This window comes from Nomascus leucogenys, chromosome 9, assembly GCF_006542625.1.
Source record: "Nomascus leucogenys isolate Asia chromosome 9, Asia_NLE_v1, whole genome shotgun sequence".
NCBI classification, from domain to species: Eukaryota; Metazoa; Chordata; class Mammalia; order Primates; family Hylobatidae; genus Nomascus; species Nomascus leucogenys.
Window position 1 is genome coordinate 75,407,799 of NC_044389.1, and position 24,597 is coordinate 75,432,395.

General features: G+C 36.7%; 1 protein-coding gene across 2 annotated transcripts in view; it reads left to right on the top strand.

Annotated features, from left to right (window-relative positions):
• The window catches only part of GRID2 (glutamate ionotropic receptor delta type subunit 2), a 1,459,902-nt gene that overhangs the window by 521,446 nt on the left and 913,859 nt on the right, over positions 1 to 24,597 (top strand). The window lies entirely within an intron of this gene.

Here is a 24,597-nt window from a genome sequence, read left to right on the forward strand (position 1 = left end):
TCCCTGAGGAATCGCCACACTGACTTCCACAATGGTTGAACTAGTTTACAGTCCCACCAACAGTGTAAAAGTGTTCCTATTTCTCCACATCCTCTCCAGCACCTGTTGTTTCCTGACTTTTTAATGATGGCCACTCTAACTGGTGTGAGATGGTATCTCATTGTGGTTTTGATTTGCATTTCTCTGATAGCCAGTGATGATGAGCATTTTTTCATGTGTCTTTTGGCTGCATAAATGTCTTCTTTTGAGAACTGTCTGTTCATGTCCTTTGCCCACTTTTTGATGGGTTTGTTTTTTTTTTCTTGTAAATTTGTTTGAGTTCATTGTAGATTCTGGATATTAGCCCTTTGTCAGATGAGTAGGTTGCGAAAATTTATTCCCATCTTGTAGGTTGCCTGTTCACTCTGATGGTAGTTTCTTTTGCTGTGCAGACGCTCTTTAGTTTAATTAAATCCCATTTGTCAATTTTGGCTTTTGTTGCCATTGCTTTTGATGTTTTAGACATGAAGTCCTTGCCCATGCCTATGTCCTGAATGGTATCGCCTAGGTTTTCTTTTAGGGTTTTTATGGTTTTAGGTCTAACATGTAAGTCTTTAATCCATCTTGAATGAATTTTTGTATAAGGTTTAAGGAACGGATCCAGTTTCAGCTTTCTACGTATGGCTAGCCAGTTTTCCCAGCACCATTTATTAAATAGGGGATCATTTCCCCATTGTTTGTTTTTGTCAGGTTTGTCAAAGATCAGATATTTGTAGATATGTGGCATTATTTCTGAGGGCTCTGTTCTGTTCCCTTGATCTATATCTCTGTTGTGGTACCAGTACCATGCTGTTTTGGTTACTGTAGCCTTGTAGTATAGTTTGAAGTCAGGAAGCGTGATGCCTCCAGCCATGTTCTTTTGGCTTAGGATTGACCCAGCAATTCGGACTCTTTTTTGGCTCCATATGAACTTCAAAGTAGTTTTTTCCAATTCTGTGAAGAAAGTCATTGGTAGCTTGATGGGGATGGCATTGAATCTATAAATTACCTTGGGCAGTATGGCCATTTTCATGATATTGATTCTTCCAACCCATGAGCATGGAATGTTCTTCCATTTGTTTGTATCCTCTTTTATTTCATTGAGCAGTGGTTTGTAGTTCTCCTTGAAGAGGTCCTTCACATCCCTTGTAAGTTGGATTCCTAGGTATTTTATTCTCTTTGAAGCAATTGTGAATGGGAGTTCACTCATGATTTGGCTCTCTGTTTTTCTGTGATTGGTGTACAAGAATGCTTGTGATTTTTGTACATTGATTTTGTATCCTGAGACTTTGCTGAAGTTGCTTATCAGCTTGAGGAGATTTTGGGCTGAGACGATGGGATTTTCTAGATATACAATCATGTCATCTGCAAACAGGGACAGTTTGACTTCCTCTTTTCCTAATTGAATACCCTTTATTTCCTTCCCCTGCCTGATTGCCCTGGCCAGAACTTCCAACACTATGTTGAATAGGAGTGGTGAGAGAGGGCATCCCTGTCTTGTGCCAGTTTTCAAAGGGAATGCTTCCAGTTTTGCCCATTCAGTATGATATTGGCTGTGGGTTAGTCATAGATAGCTCTTATGATTTTGAGATACGTCCCATCAATACCTAATTTATTGAGAGTTTTTAGCATGAAGGGTTGTTGAATTTTGTCAAAGGCCTTTTCTGCATCTGTTGAGATAATCATGTGGTTTTTGTCTTTGGTTCTGTTTATATGCTGGATTACATTTATTGATTTGCATATGTTGAACCAACCTTGCATCCCAGGGATGAAGCCCACTTGATCATGGTGGATAAGCTTTTTGATGTGCTGCTGGATTCGGTTTGCCAGTATTTTATTGAGGATTTTTGCATCAATGTTCATCAAGGATATTGGTCTGAAATTCTCGTTTTTGGTTGTGTCTCTGCCAGGCTTTGGTATCAGGATGATGCTGGCCTTATAAAATGTGTTAGGGAGGATTCCCTCTTCTTCTATCAATTGGAATAGTTTCAGAAGGAATGGTACCAGTTCCTCCTTGTACCTCTGGTAGAATTCAGCTGTGAATCCATCAGGTCCTGGACTCTTTTTGGTTACTAAGCTATTGATTATTGCCACAATTTCAGAGCCTGTTATTGGTCTATTCAGAGATTCAACTTCTTCCTGGTTTAGTCTTGGGAGGGTGTATTTTTCGAGGAATTTATCCATTTCTTCTAGATTTTCCAGTTTATTTGCGTAGAGGTATTTGTAGTATTCTCTGATGATAGATTGTATTTCTGTGGGATCGGTGGTGATATCCCCTTTATCATTTTTTATTGTGTCTATTTGATTCTTCTCTGTTTTTTTCTTTATTAGTCTTGCTAGCGGTCTATCAATTTTGTTGATCTTTTCAAAAAACCAGAGCCTGGATTCATTAATTTTTTGAAGAGTCTTTTGTGTCTGTATTTCCTTCATTTCTGTTCTGATTTTAATTATTTCTTGCCTTCTGCTAGCTTTTGAATGTGTTTGCTCTTGCTTTTCTAGTTCGTTTAATTGTGATGTTAGGGTGTCGATTTTGGATCTTTCCTGCTTTCTCTTGTGGGCATTTAGTGCTATAAATTTCCCTCTACACACTGCTTTGAATGTGTCCTAGAGATTCTGGTATGTTGTGTCTTGTTCTCATTGGTTTCAAAGAACATCTTTCTTTCCGCCTTCATTTCGTTATGTACCCAGTAGTCTTTGAGGAGCAGGTTGTTCAGTTTCCATGTAGTTGAGCAGTTTTGAGTGAGTTTCTTAATCCTGAGTTCTAGTTTGATTGCACTGTGGTCTGAGAGACAGTTTGTTATAATTTCTGTTCTTTTACATTTGCTGAGGAGAGCTTTACTTCCAACTATGTGGTCAATTTTGGAATAGGTGTACTGTGGTGCTGAAAAATATGTATATTCTGTTGATTTGGAGTGGAGAGTTCTGTAGATGTCTATTAGGTCTGCTTGGTGCAGAGTTGAGTTGAATTCCTGGGTATCCTTGTTAACTTTCTGTCTCGTTGATCTGTCTAATGTTGACAGTGGGGTGTTAAAATCTCCCATTATTATTGTGTGGGAGTCTAAGTCTCTTTGTAGGTCACTCAGGACTTGCTTTATGAATCTGGGTGCTCCTGTGTTGGGTGCATATATATTTAGGATAGTTAGCTCTTCTTGTTGAATTGATCCCTTTACTATTATGTAATGGCCTTCTTTGTCTCTTTTGATCTTTGTTGGTTTAAAGTCTATTTTATCAGAGACTAGGATTGCAACCCCTGCCTTTTTTTGTTTTCCATTTGCTTGGTAGATCTTCCTCCATCCCTTTATTTTGAGTCTATGTGTGTCTCTGCACGTGAGATGGTTTTCCTGAATACAGCACACCAATGGGTCTTGACTCCTTATCCAGTTTGCCAGTCTGTGTTTTTTAATTGGAGCATTTAGTCCATTTACATTTAAAATTAGTATTGTTATGTGTGAATTTGATCCTCTCATTATGATGTTAGCTGGTTATTTTGCTCGTTAGTTGATGCAGTTTTTTCCTAGCCTCGATGGTCTTTACAATTTGGCATGTTTTTGCAGTGGCTGGTACCGGTTGTTCCTTTCCATGTTTAGTGCTTCCTTCAGGAGCTCTTTTAGGGCAGGCCTGGTGGTGGCAAAATCACTCAGCATTTGCTTGTCTGTAAAGCATTTTATTTCTCCTTCACTTATGAAGCTTAGTTTGGCTGGATATGCGATTCTGGGTTGAAAATTCTTCTCTTTAAGAATGTTGAATATCGGCCCCCACTCTCTTCTGGCTTGTAGAGTTTCTGCTGAGAGATCAGCTGTTAGTCTGATGGGCTTCCCTTTGTGGGTAACCCAACCTTTCTCTCTGGCCACCCTAACATGTTTTGCTTCATTTCAACTTTGGTGAATCTGACAATTATGTGTCTTGGAGTTGCTCTTCTTGAGGAGTATCTTTGTGGCGTTCTCTGTATTTCCTGAATCTGAATGTTGGCCTGCCTTGCTAGATTGGGGAAGTTCTCCTGCATAATATCTTGCAGAGTGTTTTCCAACTTGGTTCCATTCTTTGTGTCATTTTCAGGTACACCAATCAGACGTAGGTTTGGTCTTTTCACGTAGTCCAATATTTCTTGGAGGCTTTGTTCATTTCTTTTTATTCTTTTTTCTCTAAACTTCCCTTCTCGCTTCATTTCATTCATCATCTTCCATCACTGATACCTTTTCTTCCAGTTGATCGCATCAGCTACCGAGGCTTCTGCAGTCTTCATGTAGTTCTCGAAACTTGGCTTTCAGCTCCATCAGCTCCTTTAAGCACTTCTCTGCATTGGTTATTGTAGTTAAACGTTTGTCTAATTTTTTTTCCAAAGTTTTTAACTTCTTTGCCATTGGTTTGAATTTCCTCCTGTAGCTCGGAGTAGTTTGATTGTCTGAAGCCTTCTTCTCTCAACTCGTCAAAGTCATTCTCCGTCCAGCTTTGTTCAATTGCTGGTGAGGAACTGCATTCGTTTGGAGGAGGAGAGGCACTCTGCTTTTTAGAGTTTCCAGTTTTTCTGCTCTGTTTTCTCCCCATCTTTGTAGTTTTTTCTACTTTTGGTCTTTGATGATGGTGATGTACAGATGGGTTTTTGGTGTGGATGTCCTTTCTCTTTGTTAGTTTTCCTTCTAACAAGCAGGACCCTCGGCTGCAGGTTTGTTGGAGTTTGCTAGAGGTCCACTCCAGACCCTGTTTGGCTGGGTGTTAGCAGCAGTGGCTGCAGAGCAGCGGATTTTCGTTAACCAGAAATTCAGCTGTCTGATTCTTCCTCTGGAAATTTTGTGTCAGAAGAGTACCCGGCCGAGTGAGGTTTCAGTCTGTCCCTACTGGGAGGTGCCTCCCAGTTAGGCTGCTCGGGAGTCAGGGTCCCACTTTAGGAGGCAGTCTGCCCGTTCTCAGATCTCCAGCTGTGTGCTGGGAGAACCACTACTCTCTTCAAAGCTGTCAGACAGGGACATTTAAGTCTGCAGAGGTTACTGCTGACTTCTTGTTTTTCTGTGCCCTGCCCCCAGAGGTGGAGTCTACAGAGACAGGCAGGCCTCCTTGAGCTGTGGTGGGCTCACCCAGTTGGAGCTTCCTGGCTGCTTTGTTTACCTAAGCAAGCCTGGGCAATGGCGGGCGCCCCTCCCCCAGCCTTGCTGCCACCTTGCAGTGTGATCTCAGACTGCTGTGCTAGCAATCAGCGAGACTCCGTGGGCGTAGGACCCTCTGAGCCAGGTGCGCGACACAATCTCCTGGTGTGCCGTTTTCCAAGCCCATTGGAAAAGCACAGTATTAGGGTGGGACTGACCCGATTTTTCCGGTGTCGTCTGTCACCCCCTTCTTTGACTAGGAAAGGGAACTCCCTGACCCCTTGCACTTCCCGAGAGAGGCAATGCCTCGCTCTGCGTTGGCTCGCACACAGTGTGCTAAACCAACTGTCCTGCGCCCGCTGTTTGGCACTCTCTAGTGAGATGAACCCGGTACTTCAGATGGAAATGCAGAAATCACGCGTCTTCTGCATCGCTCACGCTGGGAGCTGCAGACCGGAGCTGTTCCTATTCGGCCATCTTGGCTCTGGCAGTGACTCACACTTAATTGTTGCATCTGATGCCCTAAGAGGGTACAAAGCAGTGTAAATGCTCAATGAATAAAAAAATGAATTAATGAATGAATGACATATGAAGAGATGGGTATAAGCACTTTCGTTTTAACTAAAATAAATCTAGTTTGCTATTTTATGTTTCAAAGTATTTAACATAGAGCTTGTTATATTGCTGACAGTTTTCTTTCTTTTTTAAACTTGCAGGAATATGCTGTCAAGTCATTTATTTGGTATGAATCTATAGCTAAGTAGCCAATTTTGATAGTTAACTTTGAATGTTGAGAATGTCAAAATATATCTCCACAAATGATCAGATTAATAGATATGTAAGAATTCCTATTACAGATTCAGTTTCAGGAACTTCATGCTAGGCTTTCTTGACTTCAATCTCCAACTAAAAAGCCTGAGAAACTGTATTCCCCTACAACTCCTCAAGTAATTGGTAATATTGGTCAAGGATTGTTTCCTAAATAAAACCAAAGCCGATTACATTTGAGTTGCTAAAATCAAAATCGGACTATACTGAATTTAGTTCCTAGATCCACTTTGATTCTTCTACCAGTCACTGGTAACCAAAGTTTATTAAGTTAAATTTATTCAGAATTCATAATGACTTTATTTTAGAAATCTTCAAATAGATTTGCACTTGATAGATAGACAAAAATTAATTTTGATAGAATTAGTAAATTAATAGTTTTAATTGGGTTAGGTAGGGACTAAACATCAAACTGCTTAACTTATTTAAGAAAACAGCTTGTTCTAAGCAGTCTACTAGAGCACTTGTATAGAATAGTGTGCTAATGTGTCTCTTATCTCTTCATTAAAGTAGATTTGTCAGAATCATTCTTTGGCAACATTGTTTAATAATTGGTTTATGTTGCTTTATTGCCCTGAAGGAAATAAATTCATATTTGGTTATAAATGCCCTACATTTCTGACTTTTAACTAATTACGGATGATAACTTCCTCACCCCAATTAACTCAATTAATGAAGTTTTACATTTTTTTTCTTTTTCTCTTGTGGATTTTGGTAGTGTTAATCAACACTGAAAAACATTGTTTTTCAAAAATTTGCTAGCTTTTTTTATGCTCTATTTTGGTACATGTTGTGAAACAGGTATAAGTAACTAAAAGAAGGCAAATAAGTGTCTGTACATATCCTTCACATACTTTTTGATGGAGTTGTTTGTTTTTTTCTTGTAAATTTGTTTAAGTTCCTTGTAGATTCTGGATATTAGACCTTTGTCAGATGGATTGATTGCAAAAATTTTCTCCCATCCCGTAGGTTGCCTGTTCACTTTGATGATAGTTTCTTTTGCTGTGCAGAAGCTCTTTAATTTAATTAGATCCCATTTGTCAATTTTGGCTTTTGTTGCAATTGCTTTTGGTGTTTTAGTCATGAAGTCTTTGCCCATACCTATGTCCTGAATGGTGTTGTCTAAGTTTTCTTCTAGGGTTTTTATAGTTTTAGGTTTTACATTTAAGTCTTTAATCGATCTTCAGTTAATTTTTTTATAAGGTGGAAGGAAGGGATCCAGTTTCTGTTCTCTGCATATGGCTAGCCAGTTTTCCCAGCACCATTTATTAAATAGAGAATCCTTTACTCATTGCTTGTTTTTGTCAGAAGACATTTATGGGGCCAGCACACATATGCAAAAAAGGTCATCATCACTGGTCATTGGAGAAATGCAAATCAAAACCACAATAGGATACCATCTCATGTCAGTTAGAATGGCAATCATTAAAAAGTCAGGAAACAGCAGATGCTGGGGAGGATGTTGAGAAATAGAAATGCCTTTACACTATTGGTGAGAGTGTAAATTAGTTCAACCATTGTGGAAGGCAGTGTGGCAATTTCTCAAGGATCTAGAACCAAGTACCATTTGACCCAGCAATCCCATTACTGGGTATATACCTGAAGGATTATAAATCATTCTACTATAAAAACATATGCACATATATGTTTATTGCAGCACTATTTACAATAGCAAAGACATGGAACCAACCCAAATGCCCATCAATGATAGACTGGATAAAGAAAATGTGGCACATATACACCATGGAATACTATGCAGGCATAAGAAAGAATGAATTCATGTCCTTTGCAGGGACATGGATGAAACTGGAAACCATCATTCTTAGCAAACTAACACAGGAATGGAAAACCAAACACCACATGTTCTCACTCATAAGTTGGAGTTGAACAATAAGAACACATGGACACAAGGAGGGGAACACCACACACCAGGGCCTGTGGAGGGTGGAGACAAGGGGAGTGAGAGCATTAGTAGAAATACCTAATGCATCTGGGGCTGAAAACCTAGAAGATGGGTTTATAGGTACAGCAAACCACCATGACACATATATACCTATGTAACAAATCTGCACATTCTGCATATGTATTCCAGCGCTTAAAGTAAAATTGAAAAAAAAAAAGAAAACAAAACTAGCACGGAGGAAACACCTACAGCAAGCCTTGGACTCATAAACACTCCCATATTTTCTAATATAATTCTCAAAACAGTGTCCAGTTACTTTTAAGAACAGAAAATGAACTGAGGCTAAGAACAATAAATTATTTATCCAAGATCATGCAGTAAGTAGGACAACTGGGATTTACATTTTTTTTATTCTGAAAGACTCCTTATGTCTTACTTCAAAATATTTCTATGTTCTCTAAAAAGTGAACTGAGCTAAGCCTACGTTTTGTGGTGCATAAACTATACCAACATACCAACATCATTATGGCATTAATCATTCATTATGATACCACTTTGCTTTATGTTCCAAAGTATTCACTGTCTTCTAGATATTTTTTATTTTATTATGAATAATTTTCCTTATTTAAGCATAATATTATTATTTTAGTACTAATAACCCAACTTTATCAAAACACATTTTTAATTTCTCATTTAAAAATATCTTTAAAGAGTCATAAGTTAAATAACTGTTCTCAGCACAGACTGCTATGGGCAGATGCCAGGAAATAAGTTCTGTTGAGTTTACTAAGAGATTCTTCAGTTTTATTTTTTTAGTTGTTTTCTTTCTAATTTTATGGTTTTATTACACTCTTATTTTAACTAAAGCAAAAATACTTATTCTACTTAGGTCTACAGTCTTCATCACTTTAAGAAGAAAACAAAGTTATTCCATTTAAGTATCTGGGTATTGCAATAATTCATTGTGTAGTTACAGAACATATCATAGAGCAGTCATCTAACCCTTCTCTCAGACAGCCATTCAAGGCTGCTTATGTCTTTCTCAGGAGGAGATAGAATGATTAAGCTGTCATTATCTTCTAGTGCCACTGAAAGGACAATAGTTCCAATGCCCTAGTGCCTGACATTTAAACTGATATACCTTGGGATATTGAGAAACAGAAGGGACTAGGGGAAGGAGAGAGCCAATTTTTAAATTGCTACTATATAAGAAGATTCTAGGATTTTTTCCCACTCTGAATTTTAACTTGCATTCCATGTAACAAAAAATAGACCATGTAAAATGAATATCATCATTTTATGTCTATTCTTTTATATCACTGAAAGAAAGCGATAGAAATTTACCAAAGAACCAAAGGATTGTGAATGACTTTTCAAAATGTGAGTGAGTATGCTTCACAGAAAACCAAAGAGCTGCTCCCCTAATTACTAATGGCTGGTCTGAGAGATGCCAAATGACAGTGAGATTAAAAACGTAATGTACAACTCAACAAAAATGTGAGCTAAATGACTGGAGATCCAGCTGTAGTATAAAGTTAAACACTTTTACTCAGTAGTCAGAGAAACCTGGATTCAAATGCCAATTTCATTTTTTTTCAAACCTGCATGGCTTTGAGCAAGTTAACTGGCAGAAAGCTTATTTTCCTTATCTATAAAATGATTCCAGGCATGGTGGCTCATGCCTGTAATCCCAGCACTTCGGGAAGCTAGGGCAGAAGGATCCTTTGAGCACTGGAATTTGTGAACAGCCTGGACAATGTAAGGAGACGCTGTCTCTACAAAAAATTAAAGTAAAGTTAGCTGGGGGTGGTGGTACATGCCTTAGTTAGTCCTAGCTACTCGAGAGGCTGAGAGAGGAGGATTACTTAAGCCATCGAGGTTGAGGCTGCAGTGAGCTGAGATCATGCCACTATACTCTAGACTGGGAGACAGAGCAAGACCCCATCTTGCTATATAAATAAATAAATTATACATCTATATAAATAAACGCCAAAAAATAAGAAAGTAAATAGAACGTAACTGCTACCTACATCTTAACATGGCTCTGACGATTAATGACATAGTGCATAAAAGAGTGTTTCAGCAATGATTAGTGTATAAAAAAGATGTAATATTAATATTGGCTACAAATTCTATTAATATACTTTATATGTAAAAATAGATAAAATAAGTAAGGTATTTAGAGAATACAAATATAAACTTAAAAAAATAAAAAAAGGAAAGATTAGTAAGTAAAAATGAAGCTGGGCATGGTGGCTCATGCCTGTAATCCCAGCACTTTATGAGGCCGAAGCGGGCTGATCACTTGAGGCCAGGAGTCGGAGACCAGCCTGGCCAACAAGATGAAACACCATCTTTACTAAAAATACAAAAAAAAAAAAAATTAGCCAGATATTGTGATACCTGCCTGTAATCCTAGCTACTTGGGAGGCTAAGGCAGGAGAATCTCTTTTTTTGCTGTTTTTGTTTGTTTTGTTTTGTTTTGTTTTGTTTTGTTTTTTGAGACAGAGTTTCATTCTGTCACCCAGGCTGCAGTGCAGTGACACGATCTTGGCTCACCACAACCTCCACCTCCCGGGTTCAAGCAATTCTCCTGCCTCGGCCCCCAGAGTACCTGGGATTACAGGCGCCTGCCACCAGGTCTGGGTAATTTGTATGATTTTAGTAGAGACGGGGTTTCACCATGTTGGCCAGGCAGGTCTCAAAATCCCGACCTCAGGTGATCCACACACCTTGACCTCCCAAAGTGCTGGGATCACAAGGGTGAACCACCAAACCTGGCCAGGAGAATCTCTTGAATCTTGGAGGTGGAGGTTGCAGTGAGCCAAGATCATGCCACTGCACTCCAGCCTGGACGACAGAGTGAGACTCCGTTACAATAATAATAATAATACAAAATAAAAATGAAATCTATTTAGTCCTATTATTTGTTTGCACTTTTTTTCTATGCATCCAAGTAGATATAGTAATGAACTCACTTTTATCAACTACAATATTCATAGTGTCCATAAGAAAAAAAAAGCCACATTAATTAGGTCATAGAGAAATGTCAATATAAATTGACTTTAAAAGGTGTATTGAAAGATACGGTAGATGTTATGTTTACAAAATCCCTAGAATAAATTTAATAAGGCATGTCCAACAGTTGTTTCTTTTTTTTTTTTGAGATAGAGTCTCACTGTCGCCCAGGCTGGAGTGCAGTGGCGCGATCTCGGCTCACTGCAGGCTCCGCCCCCTGGGGTTCACGCCATTCTCCTGCCTCAGCCTCCCGCATAGCTGGGATTACAAGCGCCCCCCACCTCGCCCGGCTAATTTTTTGTATTTTTAGTAGAGACGGGGTTTCACCGTGTTAGCCAGGATGGTCTCGATCTCCTGACCTCGTGATCCACCCGCCTCGGCCTCCCAAAGTGCTGGGATTACAGGCATGAGCCACCGCGCCCGGCCCAACAGTTGTTTCTTAAAGCATATGTTAGTGCAAGCCAGAAGCATAAAGGTAATTCAACACATCATGAACAATACTAACAGGAGCCACAGCAATGCAGGATAACTTTTCATAGCTCTTGATGATTCAGTTTAAGTCAGGGGCATGATATAGACTGTCAACATACTTCCAGAGGAGCAGGGGAAGTCTGTAATAAAATCATCTGACATGGACTTTAAGTAGTTTTCCATAAATATTGGTTAATACAAGTCAAATTGTGATAAAGAATAGTAGAGTCTAAAGTTATACAAGACTCTGGAATGTATTGACACATGTACTTCATCCATAAACCCCATCAAGGGCTGTCAAGAATGAGTTATCTGTTCTTTCAGACAATCATAACAGTGGCGATAATGTTAATAAACAATTTAGCAAATTACTTCATGTTGCCCTATAGCTTAGGAATGACACTTGATGATCTTTCTTTAATTCTCTGTAGCAAACGACTTAAAATATTCTTACTCAGACAGAAGGAGTAATCATATATGCCCTACCTAACATGAGCAAGTTTTTACCATCACATAAACAGCTACAGATGAAGAATAAAAGGATAAGCAATTCTAAAGGACTGCCATTATCTACCATACCCTAAAATATTAGATAAATTGAGAACAAAATTGTATTATGACTTTTTATTAATAATATAGTGAAAGGGTGAACTATTTTCAAAATCTTGGATGTTAAAAAGAACAGTTTTAGGCAGCAACTTCCGCTGTTAGCTTATTGGTGGCTGTGGCAACACGCTCCTCAAAGCACTGAGCCTCCTAGAATCTTCCTCCAGTTAGTTTCCCGTGGGTGACGATCACTCCTGAGCCAACACCAGCACATTTTAACTTCTGCAGGAGCAGCCATCATGACATGGAAAACTAACTGCTTTTTTAAAGGATGTATTTACATATACCTGTTGAAATCTGATAGATTCATGTCAAATAAGTCAGGTCCCAAATTCATTTTTTTAGCAGCATTGATTTGAAAATGTCAGTTATGATAGAGTAATATCTACTTAAAGTTGGTTAAGAGAATATTTTTTCCTTGTCAGTGTCAACTTAAAGGATTTCCCCTGAACCTTTGTATTTATATTGCAATGAAAGAAACAAATGCTAGTACTGTGTCAAAAGCTATTGCCATTCCAATGAATATCATCAATATTTCCTTCAATAATATGGGAGGTTTTCTTTTGATTTTTATTTCATATATTTTCTTTTGTTTTGTCTAAGGAATTTCATTTCATATCTCAGGCAAAGATAAACCATTTTTCATCATAAAGAGTTTAAATGTTTCTATTTTCATTTTGTTTTGTATTCATTTAAGCCTTTATATATTGTTGTCATTTGGCATTATAACAGTGGAATATTGTCTGCAGGTGATCTCCACATTCTACCATAAAGATTAGTCCTTTTATGAGATGGAGAAATGAGGGAATGGGAATTTTTGTCGTTTAATCAGGCAGTATGCAAACGTCTTTTATGAGGCAAGCACTGCATTACTGGGGTTATGGTAATGAATAAGACAGACACAGTTTATACCCTCTAGCAGCTTATACTGCATCAGAGAAGAGAGACATCAAGCAAATGATTTTCAGTAACTAAACACATTATTTCAAATGTAGAAAGGGCTTTAAAGAACTACTTGGTTATAGGTAGGTTGGGAAGTACTAATATTTCTTTGTGTGATTTCTGGACACTGCACTGTTATCCTAATGAGGCCTGTAATACTTATTTAGGTCTGTGTGGCCTTCGTGATGGGGATGGAGAATAAGGGATGAGAAGGTGTGAAAAGACATGTGCAGAATGTTCTGGGAATGAGATTTAATAAAACACAGCTCTTGAAAATGTATCAAGTGAAACCACCCTGTTACTTTGCCTTGGAAATGTATGATGAGACCCTGTTTCCTCAATTCAGTTAGCATAGGTTGAATACTTACATAGTATCAGAACTCTGTAATACAAAAAAGACTGAAACAGCTTTACTTTTCTGAGACCTCATTTTAAATATGTCAAAGAATCACAAAATTTTAATATGATATGGCAGTCCACAATGGAAAGTAAAATTTACTGTAAGGAGACAAAATAAGGGTTGAGAATAATAAAAAATACAACAAGCAGCTGAAAGAGGTTAAAAAAAGGTAACAAATGAAGATGAGGTTGAGGGTAGGGAAAGTATCTCCAAGTGTCAAAACAAAGGTAGGAAGGAGGAAGATAATCTAAGCGTTCTATGCATACATTAATTATTTTTGGAGGCTGCATAAGAGAATAAAGAGATTGGATAATAAAGTCAGATAAGCTAAAAGTTGCTAGCAGTAGGTAGAGAGGCATGTAAGAATATTATAAAAATGTTTTTAATTGTTTATATTATCTATCTGTCTATCTAGTACAGAGGAAGTTCTGGTTCAGGAAATTCTACAGATAATGCTTCTAATGCTGTTTCTCATACGTATGAGGCTGTACATTAGTTTTACCTACTGCCTTCGACATCAGAATTGTATGAGGTCCTGTTGACAAGGCAGATTTCATAGGCTGTAGCCTAATGCCAGACATAAGAATTTTTAAAGTGGGACCACCCCCCATGCCAGTTCTTACCCCCAGGTGATTCTGAAGCCACTAACATTTGAGAATAATTAGATAAAAGCCTGTGGCAATTTCCTTCCCTACATTTCCTAAAATTTACATACACAAATGTATGCATACCTATAAACGTTAAAAATTTTTTTAAAGGTTATAAGTGTATATACTCCCCTTCACACTTCGTATTGTCTTTCACTTTGTCCATATAACAGGATATATTATATATTGTGTCCAAATTTCCCTCTAGACAACTCCTTGACAGCAGATCACAGGCTTAATTGGATTGAGGAATACTTCTATGGTAGTTTCTGTATTTCTTGGTGTCAGAGACCCTTTATATTCTTAAAAAATATTGAGGACCAAAAGAGCTTTCATTTATATCAGAGGTCAACAAACTGTAGCCTGCAAGTCAAATACAACCAATGTATTCTTTTTGTAAATAGCGTTTTTTGGAACAGAGCTACTGCCATTTATTTTTGTATCATCTGTAGCTGTTTTCTCACTGTAACGACAGAGTTGAGTAGTGACAGAGATCATACGGTTGGCCAAGCCTAAACTCTTTACAATCTTGTCCTTTACAGAAAATGTTTGCTGACTTCTGGTGTATGTGGATTATAGCCATTGATTTTTAGCACAGTGGAAACTAAAGCTGAAAAATTAAAATTAAGAGATATACTAGCACACATTCCATTAGCCATCAGAGCTAATGTTCAAAACTCCACTGTATAGTCATGAAAGAATGAGAATGAAAAAGGCAAATAGCATCTCAGTATTATTAAGAAAATAGTTTTGACCTCATATGACAAGCTGAATGGGTTTGATGAACACATTTTGGGAACCACTGGGATGGTACATGGCAAATGGCAGCCACTTCATACATATTTGAATGAATAAGTAATTAAAAAAACAGAAAGTATTTGCATCGTTATATATTACAGTTTACAAATAATTTTCTTTTCTTTTTTTTGAGACAGAGTCTGGCTCTGTCGCCCAGGCTGGAGTGCAGTGGCGCAGTCTCAGCTCACTGCAAGCTCCGCCTCCCGGGTTCACGCCATTCTCCTGCCTCAGCCTCTCCGAGTAGCTGGGACTACAGGCGCCCGCCACCACGCCCGGCTAATTTTTTTGTATTTTTTAGTAGAGACGGGGTTTCACCATGGTCTCGATCTCCTAACCTCGTGATCCACCCGCCTCGGCCTCCCAAAGTGCTGGGATTACAAGCATGAGCCACCGCGCCCGGCCTACAAATAATTTTCATGTCCATTTCTACTTTAGGAAAATGTAAGGAGGCAGAAATATCAAGGAAAAGGATTTCGGTATAGGAGATATTAGAGCATGTAGGCTGAGTAGAAAGACGGCCCTAGCCTAGTAAACACAATTAAAGACACACACACACACACGTGTTAATTTTTAATGTTAATTTTAAATGGACCATATAAATGCACTTAATTGACTTAGTTTAATCTCTGATATACCACATAGACTACAATATAGTCCCATAGTAAAGGAAATATAATGTAGTCATCGAATAGGTGGGGGAATAGAAGAGGAATCTTTGAAACAGTAAAGCACAAATCTTCTTCAAAAGAAAATCAAAAATCTTCAAGGGAAGATTGCTTGAGGAAATTTTAAAATGGAAGACACAGGGTTATCAAAACACCAAGGGTTCGGTCTAGGTCCTGCTGCTGGCTGTACAGAAGGCCAATGACTGAGACTATGAGTATTGCCAAGGAAGAAAACTTCAATTGGGTGCTTCAGTTGAGGAGATGGGAGCTCAGTCTCAAATGACTAAAATTAGGAGTTTCTATAGCAGGGAAGGAATGTAGAAAACAGGAACTCTGAATGGTAACAACACAATCCTGATGAACAAGGGGCTTGGAGTTTCATTGTCTGGATGCAATGATCTGCTGAGTTTTAGTTCTTTGATACTTTTTAAGAGGCCTGGGGATCCTTTCCTGAGAAAGGAACTCAAATAAAACAAATACAAGTTTCAAGCTTTAAGACCAGAAGGGTCCATTTCTATGTTTACCCAAGAACAAGTCTCTATGAAAGTATTGGGTCTGTTTCAATACTAACTTCAAAAAAATTGGAGAAAACTGTACTCAGTGCATGATTCTGCTCTTGACATAACCTGTATTTGTACCCTTCAGGTTAAAAAAAAAAATGTCCATGTACATTTCTACTCATCAAATGTAACCTTGAAAAAATATTCAGTGGTTAACATTTTATGTTCTGAATTTCTGTCTAAATAAAACTAAAAATATGAAATTCCAAGAAAAAATGTTTTTGGTGTTCAGAAGTGGCCAAAGGTATTTCAACACTTCTTTTATAATCAGAAGTTAATTTGAGAAGGGGTGTGGCATACAAATATACTATTATACTGTACCTTTCCATGTTTTACTTGGTAAAAAGTAATTGGGTTTGGACTGGGATCTATTTATTCTCATCACATATTTAATTGCATGCAAATACATGCTCTACTATAAATTAACAACAATCTAGTTGTGCGGTTAAACAATGTATGATTTATGTTTGAGCCACGAATTCAAGTCCTTGTTCAAGGTATTTATGGCAAATGTCTCCTTTTACATATGTCAGTTGACTATAAGCTTTATTCCTAGGAGAGATATCTAAGTGCTACACAGTAACCAAGCATTCAATTCAAATAATGTTTTAAAAAAATGAGATCAGCAATTATGAACCTCAACTCATCTAGAAACAATTTGTTCTATTACATTATTGAAAACAAATGCAAACAAACTTCAGAAAGCCATGGTGTTTTACCTCCTTCAATATTATATTGACATTATTTGCACAGCAGGATGAGAAAGTAATCCCTGTGGAGATATTAAGAAAATCATTTATTTTTGTGTTAGATACATGAATAGGTGACTGTGTATTATAGAATACATAATGGCTTTTAATTAGGAGACATAAAAATTGAATATCACTACCATGTGTGACATGTGAATTTTGATGTGATATTTATAAATATTTTAGTAGTTACCATTTACCAGATGGGAGTGATGTGTGTTTTTGCAAGTATGAAACATCTTTTTTATGATAATAGTCTACACTTGAGATAATTGATTCTGATTTTGCAATATGGATGCAAGTTCTCTGCACTATATACAGTATTCCTAGCTTTTAGCAAATCAAATAATCCCAAGCATAAATACACATCAAGATGAATGTTAGTAATCCATTTGAGTAATAAATATTAAATTGAAATGTTTTACCTCTGTGCTGTAATTTGAAACGAAAAGGCTGAACAAGCTTCCATGTACATTTCTATTATCAAATGTAACCTTGAAAAAATAACTTTAATATTTTAACATGGAGAAAATGACATGGAAGCCCATGTTCTATTAGACATAAAGCATTAGAGTGTTATTGTCTATATGAAGGTGGTAAACTAACATTCCTCTGTATTTTGTAATCTGGAAGAAATACCTGCTCAATCTCTGTTGGGAGGTGAGGAGGGAACTTTAGCCCCAATTTTCTTTATCCTTTTAGGATCATTTCCTCTCCTCTCAGATCTCTATTACCTCTATCATCACCTTTCTGAAATGCTATGGATTTATTTAAAGCCACTTAGACTAGTCTTTATGTGAGTTCTATAGTTACCACCAGCAACAATACAAATAAAACATTACAGGGTCACTCTTTCCTTTTCTACAGATTAACACAATGGCTTATCTGGCCAGCATCCTGCTTATGAATTGGTGTGTCTGAGAATGCTATGGCAGCGAAATTATAAGTCTTTCAAGCAAGCATGTGTAATTTTAGCATTTCTTGATGCATCCTTGAAGAGCTGCTCTTTGGTGCTTTCAATCATTTTAATGAGGTGTCTTAGTTTGATTTACAAATTTGGTAAACGTGACTTGGTGTTGTTATGTTTAGACTTTGGTTCTTATTGCATACTGTGTGTTGTGAGAGTTCTTGATGCTGTAAAAGAATAAAGAAACTTCATCTTTCTCTTCTTCCTTCTTTGGCAGAGAAAACAGGAAAAGAGATAATGTAGAATTAGAAATGACATTTTGAATATCAAACAAGATTAATGTTTTCAAACATTAATGCTTTATCTTAGGATAGAGCATTGATTATAGCAAGGTATACACACACACACACACACACACACACGCAACTCGGAAACAAAATAACATTGTTCCTTACCCATTGTTAACAGGATTATGGTTAAATCTGAGACTCAAGAAAGAAATATAACATTTGAATCCATCTGAAGCCCTCCATGAGATTTTACAATTTTAAAATGTCCCAGGGAAACAGATATCTTTGAGCAATGTGATGGAATTAAAGTGCTATGAACACTTGCAAGAGAAGCTAAATTAAAGGCACAAAACTTAAAAAGATGTATTATTTCATGAATAAACTGCTGGCATCAACTTTATAAATGGGAATTAGATTAGTAGCCTATAAGAAATCCTCAGGTAGTTGTGATTTACATTTTTCTATTAGTTGTTACAGTTTAATATTTTTCTTAATGCAAAGAAATTTGTTCATGCCACTTTTTAAGAGACTAAAATGAAAATGTTATAAACAGGAATACAGAAATGACATAATCAGATAGCTCAGCATTTTTGCAAGGCTGCAATAGTGGAGAGATTAAACCATTTAAAATTACTAGCTTCCCTTATTTTTCTAGAAGGTCATATGTCTAAAGCAGAAGAATCATAGAAATAGATTAGGAATATTTAGTTACTATTTGTTCTTATGCTTTTTTTATATTTTTGTGAGTAGATATACATGTTTATATTTATGGGATACATGAGATGTTTTGATACAGGCATGCAGTGTAAAATAATCACATCATGGAGAATGGGGTATCCATCCCCACAGGCATTTGTCCTTTGAGTTACAAACAATCCAATTATACTCTTTCAATTATTTTAAAATGTACAATTAAGTTACTATTGCCTATAGTCAATCTATTGTGTTTTCAAATAGTAGGTCTTACTCATTATTTCTATTTTTATACCCTTTAACCATTCCCATCTCCCACGCCCCACTGCCACCAGCCCCTCTTTACCCTTCCCAGCCTCTGGTAACCATCCTTCTACTTTTTATGTTCATAAGTTCAACTGATTTTATTTTTAGATCCCACAAATAGGTGAGAACATGCAATGTTTGTCTTTCTGTGCCTGGCGTATTTCACTTAATGTTCTCCAGTTCATCCATGTTGTTGCAAATGACTAGATCTCATTCTATTTTATGGCTGAATAGTACTTCATTATGTATCTGTACCACATTTTCTTTATCCATTCTTCTGTTCTTAGACACTTAGGTTGCTTCCAAATCTTAGCTACTGTAAACAGTGCTGCAACTAACATAGGTTTGCTGATATCTCTTCCATATACTATGTTCCTTTCTATTGGGCATATACCCAGCAGTGGAATTCAGGGATCCTACGGCAGCTCAATTTTTACTTTGTTAAGGAACCTCCAAACTCTCAATAACGGTTGTACTACATCACATTCCTACCAATAGTGTAGGAGGGTTTCCTTTTTCCTACATCTTCACTAGCCCTTGTTATTGCCTGTATTTTGGATATAAGCCATTTTAACTGAGATGAGATGATATCACATTGTAGTTTTCATTTGCATTTATCTGCTGATTGATAATGTTGAGCACCTTTTCATATACTTGTTTGCCATTTGTATGTCTGTTTTTGAGAAATTATTCAAGTCTTATGCCCTTTTTTATTGGATTATTAGACTTTTTCCTATAGATTTGTCTGAGCTCCTTATATATTCTGGATATTAATTCCTTGTCAGATGGATAGTTCAAAAATATTTTCTCCCATTCTGTGGGTTGTCTTTTCACTTTGTTTGTTGTATCATTTGCTGTGCAGAAGCTTTTTAACTTGATGTAATCTGATTTTTCCATTTTTGCTTTGGGGTTACCTATGCTTGTAGCTCAAGAAATCTTTACCCAGACCAAAGTCCAAGAAATTGCCCCCATGTTTTCTTGTAGTAATTTTATAGTTTGAGGTATTAAATTCAAGTCAATCCAGTTTGATTTTAGTTTTGAATAACAGTGATAGATAGGGGTCTAGTTTCATTCTTCTGCACATAAATATCCAGTTTTCCCAGCACCATTTATTGAGATCATCTTTTCCCCAGTGAACATTTTTGGTACCTTTGTAAAAAATGAGTTCACTATAAGTGTGTGGATTTGTTTCTGGGTCCCGTATTCTGTCCCATTAGCCTATGTGTCTTTTAATGCCAGTACTATGCTGTTTTGGTTACTACAGCTCTGTAGTATAATTTGAAGTCAGGTAATGTAATTCCTGAAGTTTTGTTATTTTTGCTTAGAATAGTTTTGGCTGTTCTCAGTCTTTTGTGGATCTATATAAATTTTAGGATTTTTTTTTCTATTTCTGTAAAGAATGTCATTGCACCTTTGATAGAGATTGAATTGAATCTGTAAATTGCTTTGTGTAGTATAGGAGTTTTAACCATATTAATTCTTCTAATCCATGAACATGGAATTTTTTTTTCTATTTTTTGGTGTCTTCCTCAATTTCCTTCACCAGTGTTTTATATTTATAGCAATCTTTCACTTCTTTGGTTAAGTTAATTCCTAGGTTTTTAATTTTATATGGGAGGCCAAGGTGGGCAAATCACAAGGTCAGGAGATTGAGACCATCCTGGCTAACATGGTGAAACCCCGTCTCTACTAAAAATACAAAAAAATTAGCCAGGCATGGTGGCGGGTGCCTGTAGTTCCAGCTACTTGGGAGGCTGAGGCAGGAGAATGGCATGAACCTGGGAGGTGGAGCTTGCAGTGAGCCAAGATCACGCCACTGCACTCCAGCCTGGGCGACAGAGTGAGACTCTGTCTCAAAAATAAATAAATAAAAAAAAATAATAATAATTTAAAAAAGTATATGTGGCTATTGTAAATGAGATTGCTTTATTTAAATTTTTTCACATTGTTCACTGTTCATATATAGAAATGCTACTAATTATTGTATGTTGACTTTGTATCCTTAGCTTTACTAAATTTGTTCATCCGTTCTAATATTTTTCTTATGGAATATTTAGATTTTTCCAAATATGATATCATCTGTAAACAAGGATAATTTGACTTCTTTCTGTCCAATATGGATGTACTTTATATCCTTCTCTTGTCTGAGTATTCTAGCTAGAACTTCCAGTACTATACTGAATAACAGTATTGACAGTGGGCTTCTTTCTCGTGTTCCAGATGTTAGAGAAAAGGCTTTCAGTTTTTCTCCATTCAGTATGATACTAGCTGTGGGTCTGTCGTATGTGGCTTTTATTATGTTGAGGAATGTTTCTTCTATAAGCTCCAGTTTTTTGAGGGTCTTTATTAAGAAGGGATGTTGAATTTTAACAAATGTTTCTTCAGTATCCATTAAAATGATCATATGGCTTTTTTTTCCTTCATTTTGTTGATATGATGATTGATTTGCCTATGTTAAACCATCTTTGCATCCCAGGAATAATTTAGTCGTGTTGAATGATATTTCTAATGCATTGTTAATTCAGTTAACTAGTATTTTGTTGAGGATTTTTACATCAATATTCATTAGAGACATCGGTCTGTAGTTATCCTGTTTTTGATGTGCCTTTGTCTAATTTTGTTATCAGAGTGACACTGGCCTCAAAGTATGAGTTTAGAAGTATCCCCTCCTCCACTTTGGAATAGTTTGAGTAGGACTAGTATTAGTTCTTCCTTAAATATTTGGTAGACTTCAACAGTGAAACCATCAAGTCTCGGTCTTTTCTTTTGTGGGAGAGATTTTATTACATCTTGAATCTTGATACTTGTCATTGGTCTGTTCAGGTTTTGCATTTCTTCATGATTCAATCTTGGTAGATTTTACATACATAGAAATGTGTCCATTTCTTCTAAATTTTCCAATTTATTGACGTAAAGCTGCTCATAGTAGCCACTAATGACCCTTTGAATTTCTGTGGTATCAGTTGTAATGTCTCCTTTTTCATTTCTGTGGTATCAGTTGTAATGTCTCCTTTTTCATTTCTGAATCTATGTATTTGGATTGGATCTGCTTTTTTTTTCTTCTTCTTCTTTTTTTTTTAGTTAGTCTGGCTAAATGTTTGTCAATTTTGTTTGCTTGACTTTTCAAACCACCAACTTTTTATTTTATTTATCTTCGACTAATTTTGGGTTTGGTTTGCTCTTGCTTTTTTTGTTCTTTAAGATGTATCATTAGATTGTTCATTTGCAGTTTTTCCTCTTTTTTCATGTAGACATTTATAGCTGTAAACTTCCCTCTTATTACTGTTTTGGTGTATCCCATAGGTTTTGGTACGTTGTGTTTCCATTATTATGTGCTTCAAAAGTTTTTAAATTTTTCTTTTAAATTTCTGCTTTGATCCACTGGTCATCCAGGAGCATATAGTTTAATTTCCATGTGTTTGTATAGTTTCCAAAATTCCTCTTGATATTTACTTCTATTTTTATTCCATTGTAGTCAGAAAAGATGCTTGATATTATTTTAATATTTTTGACTATTTTGAGACTTGTTTGTGACCTAAAATGTAGTCTATTATTTGAGAATGATCTGTGTGCTGAGGAAAAGAATGTGTATTCTGTATCTCTTGGATAAAGTGGCCTGTAAATATCTATTAGATCCATTTGGTCTATAGTACAGATTAAGTCTGAGGTTTCATTGTTATTTTTGTGTCTGAAAGATCTGTCCAATGCTGAAAGTGGGGTATTGAATTCTCCAGCTACTACTGTATTGGGCCCTATCTCTCTCTTTAGCTCTAATAATATTTCTGTTATATATCTGGGCACTCCACTGTTGAGTGTACATATATTTAAAACTTGTTATATCCTCCTGCTGAATTGACCCCTTTAGCAATATATAGTTACCTTCTTTGTCTCTTCTTTTTATTATTAATGTTATTATACTTTAAGTTTTAGGGTACATGTGCACAACTTGCAGGTTTGTTACATATGTATACATGTGCCATGTTGGTGTGCTGCACCCATTAACTCATCATTTAGCATTACGTATATCTCCTAATGCTATCCCTCCTCCCTCCCCCCACCCCACAACAGTCCCTGGTATGTGATGTTCCCCTTCCTGTGTCCACTTTTTCTCTTCTTATAGGTTTTGTCTTGAAATGTATTTTTACAATATAAGTATAGCGACTCCTGCTTATATTTCCACTGCTATGCAATATATTTTTTTCATACTTTTATTTCCAGTCTATGTGTGTCTTTATAGGTAAAGTGTCTTTCCTGTACGCAGCAGATGCAGATAGATCTTGTTTTTTCATCCATTCAACCAGTCTCGGTCTTTTTTATAGGGAAATTTAGTTCATTTACATTCAATGTTATTATTGACAAGTAAGAGCTTAACTCCTGCCATTTTTTTTTATTTGTTTTCTGTTTGTCTCGTATACTTCTCTTCCTTCTTTCTTTTCTCCCCTTCTTCCTCTAGTGAAAGTGATTTTCTATGGTGATATGATTTAGTGTCTTTTTTTTTTAAACATAGGGAGTTTGTTCAGTCCTCAATTATTCCCAAACTCCAGATGAACAGTCTTTTTGAAACTCAGTTACTTACATTAATTCTTCATAATTAGTACCAAAAGCAAAAATGTTGCTTCAAGAAATTCCACATGAGGCCGGGCGCAGTGGCTCACGCTTGTAATCCCAGCACTTTGGGAGGCCGAGGGGGGCGGATCACGAGGTCAGGAGATCGAGACTACGATGAAACCCCGTCTCTACTAAAAATACAAAAAATTAGCCTGGCGTGGTGGCGGGCGCCTGTAGTCCCAGCTACTCGGAGAGGCTGAGGCAGGAGAATGGGTGAACCCGGGAAGCGGAGCTTGCAGTGAGCCGAGATTGCGCCAGTGCACTCCAGCCTGGGCGACAGAGCGAGACTCCATCTCAAAAAAAAAAAAAAAAAAGAAATTCTACGTGAAAACGTATAATCTTGTTTCTTGGGGCATTTTGTATCCTAAAAGCCTTCACTGAGCAGCTTCTTCATTGAGCGTATATGTCCTTCCTTCTTCTATGCTACAAAGCCAAATAATTTATACTAAAAGCATACTTAGCCTCACCCTCACCAGTAGTATCTTTCCAAGTTCAAAATCAAAGGATTAGTTCAAAGAAATATTTGAAGCTCTCTTGCTTCAACTGCAATATTCTCATATTGAAAATAGCAATAAATGTAGTATTTTTGTTTCTCTTGATACTCTGTTTCTCTGTTTCAGTAACTAAATGGGTTAATTCTGCTTGCTAAAAGGCCTCAGATTCTTTTCTTCTTAATAACTATTCCAAATGGAGAATGAACACTGAAACAACTGCTTTGCCAACTTATCTTGATTCCAAGATCTGCTCTTGTCTTATCAAGAAGATTTAGGATATGGATGGTTTATATGAGTTGACTCAGAGACAGATTATAATCTTCCTAGTAACTCCTCTCCTCATTTAATCTAGGCCGTACTTAGTAATTGCTTTCCCCACATAATAGAACAAGTTAATTGCAAAATTTTTATTCCACAGGAACTGTCAGGTAAAATTCACTGATTTAAAGCCAACTGAAATCTTTTTGTCAGAAATATACTCACTTTTTTCTCAAAACATTTAAATTGTTTAAATTTACCAAATATATATTTTTTCAACAAGTACCATATATTTTCCAGAAATAACAAGATAGTTGATGACCTGTATCATTTTTCCACATTTATAATTTTACAT